Here is a 6,374-nt window from a genome sequence, read left to right as displayed (position 1 = left end):
CATTAAAGTATTAAAGGTATCTTTTGATGTATACTTTATTATGGGCATTGATGTGTCAAAATAACCTTGATGTACATTTCTGTAAAGACATTAAGGCGTTGGTAAATGAGTAACCCAACAATTGCCGGTGGGTGGTGATGACTAGCTGCCTTTCCTCTAGTCTTACACTGATAAATTAGGGACGGCTAGCGCAGATAGCCCTCATGTAGCTTTGCGCGAAATTCATAACAAAAAAACAAACAAACTGCTACACAACGAGCTATATGCGCTCTATTCACCGTGAGGAATCGAACCCTGGATTTTAGTATTGAGAGTCCGGACACATACCCCCGACCCACCGGGTAACATCTGGTTAATGTATTGTTATATTTTATTCTTTACTTTCATTAATAAGTCTCAAACCTTATTAACTATTATTTAACAATTATAAATATTAGAAAACAAAGCCTATCTAAAACAAAAAGTTATTTTCGTTTATGCCAAATCAAAGAGTGATTCGTACAAAAATAAATATACTTAATAATCATATAAAATAAATAAATGGTAAATCTTACCTATCTATCCAAAATTACAGGTATTATTTCATCTTTCTTCTTTTTATTTTAACGTGAGTAATAACACGTCTGTCACTACAATTGTCAATGGAGCAATACATCTGACGATTTACATGTTATGCTATTCGAGAAGCGAGAGGCGAAAGAGGACCGTAATATCTATTGTTCCTTTATTCATTGGTCCTCTCAGACGAATTGACCATTTTGCCTGTTTCGTGTTTGAGCTATCTATCTTTATGGTGGTAATCTGAGCTTACATTGACAGCGAACTGCTGAAAATTCGAACGTTAGAAATCGGACGGGCACATCAACTTTTAAACTACTCGTTTGTCATTTTTATACCAAATTTTTAGCCAACGTTAAAGCCCCCCCCCCCATTCTTCCACAACTAGTTATGCACCATCTTTAACACGTCAGTAAAACAAAAACTTGACACTTTCTTCAGTTAAAACTCTAAGATTTTCCATTCTTATTTCAATCAGTTCCATTGAGTGATCGAATAACCCAATTATACACGTTTTTCTCGTATTTATTCCTTTCTTTTAAAAAACAACAACAAAAACAAACAAAAAAACATTTCGCTTATTTGAAATAATAGGCAAAGTTTAAACAGTTAATGAATAACGTATGAGCCTTGGGGCATAGGCATAATTGCATAGGGGTATGTACTTCTCACCGTTTCAATAATAGAAGGCTTTAACTCTCAAGACTAATAATGCACTTTTATTAAAGACCAAACTAAGTACCAGTCATATTAGGACCCAGGAAAATCAACGAAAGTACGAAGTAAAAGTCGAAGAGTGGGAAGTTGTGTTCTTGCTGCATAAACAGCAACAACTCTGCTTCTTTTGCCCCCCAGTGGCACAGCGGTATGTCTGCGGACTTACAACGTTAGAATCCGGGTTTCTATACCCGTGGTGGGCAGAGCACAGATAGCCCATTGTGTAGCTTTGTGCTTAATTACAAACAAACAAACTGCTTCTTTTAAAACAATTCCGCTCCCGGCCATAGACAGAGCTCAAGTTATCTAACTTGTTCTTAAATGAATAAAATCCCTTTAACATACTCTCAGTTTACAATATTATTCCTTTGTGCTAGTAAGACGTTTTCAAGTGATTAAACGATCGTTGTGGGGAAAATCTTATTGTTGGTTTAGATAAGTGGACATCAATTTATCTAGTGTGACAGACACACGCGGACAAAGTGTTACAATGGAAGTTACCTATACAACATGCATTTTTGTTGTTTGAAACTATATAACGTTTTATTTAAGATGACAGTAAGTTGACCTGATTGTAAGAACGTAGGAGTTATTTGTTGATTTTAATAATAACAACGGGAACAACTTTTTCTAATGGGACGTATGTATATTTCTAATTTTGAACAAGAATAAAAACGTATTTCTATGTGAAGCGATTAAAACTAGGACATGAACAAAAACAAGTAGGATAATACATAAAATGATGTTAAGGTTATACCCAAACGGTCTGTTTGTTTCTTGTTAAGCACAAAGTTATACAATGGGGTAGTTGTTCTGTACTACCACGGGTATCTAATCCATATTCTTAGCGTTATAAGCCCATTGACGTACCGCTAAGTAACTGAGGGCTATCTAAATGGAAATAGGTTTGATATTTTTTTGGAAAACACTATTAGAATAATTAACAAGAATAATTGAATAAACTTGCCACTGTTTTTCAAATCAGGATTTTTAATTATGCATGTATAATATAATTTGGATTTGACTAATACAGACGTGGGGTACTTATATAATTTTCACTTTGAATTATAAAATCACAAACCTCTTATTGAGAATTAAAACATGAGAAATGATAATATATTTTCACTATAAAATATGTGGATAAAAACCAATAATTACAATATTTGTAGATGAAAAGTATAATTCCAACTGCAACGTTACTTTTATTTGATTTAGAGAAAAGCCACATGGGGCTAGCTGCTGTGTTCACAGCGGGAAATCGAACTCCGGATTTTAGCGTTGTAAGTCTGTAAACTTACCTGGGGACCCCACTGTAATGTGTGTTGGTGAAGAATATATTTCAGATTTTAAAATATATAAACGTACACTGTATTTCACTATATTAATGTATTTTTATATGGCGCATATAGATAACGATACTGAACCAAATTATCTAACTGTTAGCATTGTGGCATTAACCAGTACACGGATTTCCACAGAGTAGTTGGTTAGGGTCCGTTAATTGAAGGCTCGAAGAATATCAAGTTACGAAGTGTGTGTGTGTCTAAACTCTAACTGAGTTCATTGGGAAGAAAGAGTCGTAACATGAAGGGTGGGTAACAATCATCTTTATTACAAAAAACGCATTAAATGTCACAAGACAAAACAAGGGCAAATGTGGCGGGTGTGTTGAAATGGTAAGAGGTATAGAGAAACCTTTAATTGACTTCTCTTACCAGTTCAGTGTGATCTTCCTTGTAAGTTACACTGAAACAAAATTTAAAATATAAAATAACCCCGATAATTTAATCAAAATCCAAACATTGTAACTTTAAGCCATGCAAAAGCTAAAACCCACAAAAACCAAGCAAATCTGGTTTTAAATACAAAACACAATAATTTCAACAAAACTAGGTTTGCACACAACCACACCTTGTCAACATGACCTTCGTTCACTGTGATCAGTGAGCGCACGAGAGTTAACAGAAAAGACATAAGTCTATCTCCAAATGGCATGAACCATCTTTCCAATATGGAAACACGCTAATATTCAGTTAGGGAAATCCACGTTTCTTGGGCATCAGAGGAATGAAAATTGAGAGGCTTACTTGAGCAACTCTCTGCATAGAAACTGAACTAAAGAAAAAAAAAGGAATAGAAAAAATACATATTAACTAAGGGGGGAGTTAATGCGTAGTACATTCCTCTACCATAACGCCCTATAAATGGGTATAATACCGAAGTATCCATTAGATATAAATGTGTATAATACCAAAGTATCCATTACATATAAATGTGTATAATACCAAAGTATCCATTAGATATAAATGTGTATAATACCAAAGTATCCATTACATATAAATGTGTATAATACCAAAGTATCCATTACATATAAATGTGTATAATACCAAAGTATCCATTACATATAAATGTGTATAATACCAAAGTATCCATTACATATAAATGTGTATAATACCAAAGTATCCATTACATATAAATGTGTATAATACCAAAGTATCTATTAGATATTTTTGGTAATAAATGTAAATCAGATAAATTCGCACCGTGTTTGTACGCCCATAAGAATACACTGCCCTTGCTTATGCTAAAGATGATGCGTGTAGAACATTTTGTCTCTACTACCTAGCCACAGCTCAAGACTAAGCTTTGATAAATTTGGCAATCTGGACAGAGAGGGACTATCATAATCATAGATACGAAACACTTCAACTTTAGTCGATTTTTGTACTATCAGAAACTGTTAACTAACAAAAAACTGTTAACGCGAGTGAAAGAACATGTTAACTTAAGATCCCCCATAAGTCAAATGTGTTAGAATTAGGACATGCCCTAAGTGAATGTGACGTTGTTGTTCTTTCTAATTGGTTTAAGGTCTTAACAAGAGCGAATATATTGAACAAATCCTCCAAATGAAAGAGCTAAGATAATGTACTTGGAACAGCTATTACACTATTTTAATTATTATCATTTTTTGAATTTCTCGCAAAGCTAGTTGAGGGTTATTTGCATTAACCGTCCTTAATTTAAAAGTGAGACTAGAGGGAATGCAGCTGGTCAATACTATCCACTACCAACCGTTGGGCTACTATTTACCAATGAATGGTGGGATTGACCGCCTCACTGTAACGCCTACGTCGCTGAAAGAGCGAGCATTTTCTGTGGCGGGTTTCAATCACGTGTGTAAGTGTGTATGTATCATAATGTAACAATGGACCCCACTAGTAAAAGCAATAATGCAGTTTTCTGCTGTAGTTGCAGCAACAATACTATGTTAAGTAAGGTTAGTCAGTTAAACAGTAGAATTATTCATATACACTAATGGCAGCTGTAGTAACAGGAAGACATTATTTTTAGATTGGTCAATTAAGTAGAATAAACCACACTTATTGGTACCTGCTGCAGCTATACTAAAAACTGGTTAGTTAATGAGTGGAATAAACCAAACACACGTTGACAAGTTACAGGCAACTCCTTCTACTTCTCCATGCTGACAAATAACAGGTAACTTCTAATAGGTGTCTATATTGACAAATTACAGGTAACTTCTAATAGGTGTCCATATTGACAAATTACAGGCAACTCCTTCTACTTCTCCATGCTGACAAATAACAGGTAACTTCTAATAGGTGTCCATATTGACAAATTACAGGTAACTTCTAATAGGTGTCCATATTGACAAATTACAGGTAACTTCTAATAGGTCAATATGGACAACTGTTAGAAGTTACCTGTAATTTGTCAATATGGACTATGGACACCTATTAGAAGTTACCTGTAATTTGTTTGACAAATAATAGGTAACTTCTAACAGTTGTCCATATTGACAAATTATAGGTAACTTCTAATAGGTGTCCATATTGACAAATTACAGGTAACTTCTTTTGGCTGTTCAAGCTGACAATTTACAGTTGACTTATACTATATCCTCGGGGTAACAAATTACAGGTTACCACCTCTAGGTGTCCATTTTGATAAATTAGAGGTAACTCTTTATGGCTCTCCACGTTAGCGAATTACAGGTAACTTCAAGTAAATGTCCATATTGACATATCAGATGACCTCTTCTAGTTGTCCGAGTTGACAAATTAGAGGTTATTATCTTCAGTAATGCATCATGATAAGTTACAAGTAACTAACTCCCTTTAGTTGTTCACCTCGACAAATTATTAGTGACTACATCTAGATATCCACTTTGACAAGTTATAGGTTTCCAGGTTGGTAAGCTACAGGTTACCTCCTTTATAGTTATCCACGTTAAGAAACTACAATTGACTCTCTTTAGCTGTCCAAGTAAACAAGTAATAGGTTACACCATCTGGTCTTCGTGTTGAAAATTTTCTTAATTACAATTTTGTTTGTTGTTAACCGCAAAGTTACGTACTGGGCTCTCTGTGGTGTACCCACCACGGGTATCAAATCCGGTTTTTAGCGGTAAAGCCTTCAGACTTACCGTTGAGTGACTGAGGGACTTATTCAAAAGGTGCAGGTTTGTACTCTCTAGTTGTGTTCCGACTTTCAACATTTTAGGCTCAAGAATAATTAATCACGTGGTTTGTGTAAAAAAAAAACTTTCATATAAAAACATCCGGTTATACATGGGTGAAATGTCTTTCACAAAATATTTATTTATCAATTTCTTACGTCAGTGACTAACTATATTTTATTACCAGTGCTATTCTGTTACAAATTCAACTTTATACTATTAGAAGTTTAAGAAAAACAATGACTCTATGAAGAGATAAAGCTCTTATTAGTGGTTTAAATTTACTTCATTATTAATATTTAGGTCTGGAATGGCTTGGTGATTATGGCACTCGACTCAAAATCTGCTGGTCACCGGTTTGCACCCCTTCACCGAACATGTTTGCCCTCTCAGCCGTGGGGGCGTTATAAAGTGGCAGTCAATCCAACTACTCGTTGGTAATGGAGTAGTCTAAGAGATGGCAGTGGGTGGTGTTTATTGGCTGCCTTCATTTTAGTTTAACCCTCCAGTGGCATGCCCGGCATGGCCAGGTGGTTACGGCGCTCGACTCGCAATCTGAGGGTCGCGGGTTCGAATCCCCGTCATACCAAACATGCTCGCCCTTTCAGCCGTGGAG

General features: G+C 35.2%; 1 long non-coding RNA gene across 1 annotated transcript; it reads left to right on the top strand.

The window, feature by feature from the left end:
- Positions 1-4,857: 4,857 nt before the first annotated feature.
- LOC111086370 lies at positions 4,858-5,653 on the top strand. The gene is made up of 3 exons (XR_002611092.1): positions 4,858-4,961; positions 5,073-5,146; positions 5,295-5,653. It is a non-coding gene; the product is annotated as an uncharacterized LOC111086370 (long non-coding RNA).
- Positions 5,654-6,374: the final 721 nt, after the last annotated feature.

Source organism: Limulus polyphemus, unplaced genomic scaffold, assembly GCF_000517525.1.
Source record: "Limulus polyphemus unplaced genomic scaffold, Limulus_polyphemus-2.1.2 Scaffold1049, whole genome shotgun sequence".
In the NCBI taxonomy this organism is placed as follows: Eukaryota; Metazoa; Arthropoda; class Merostomata; order Xiphosura; family Limulidae; genus Limulus; species Limulus polyphemus.
Note: the sequence above shows the minus strand (reverse complement) of the source record. Positions and strands in the feature narration are given on the sequence as shown.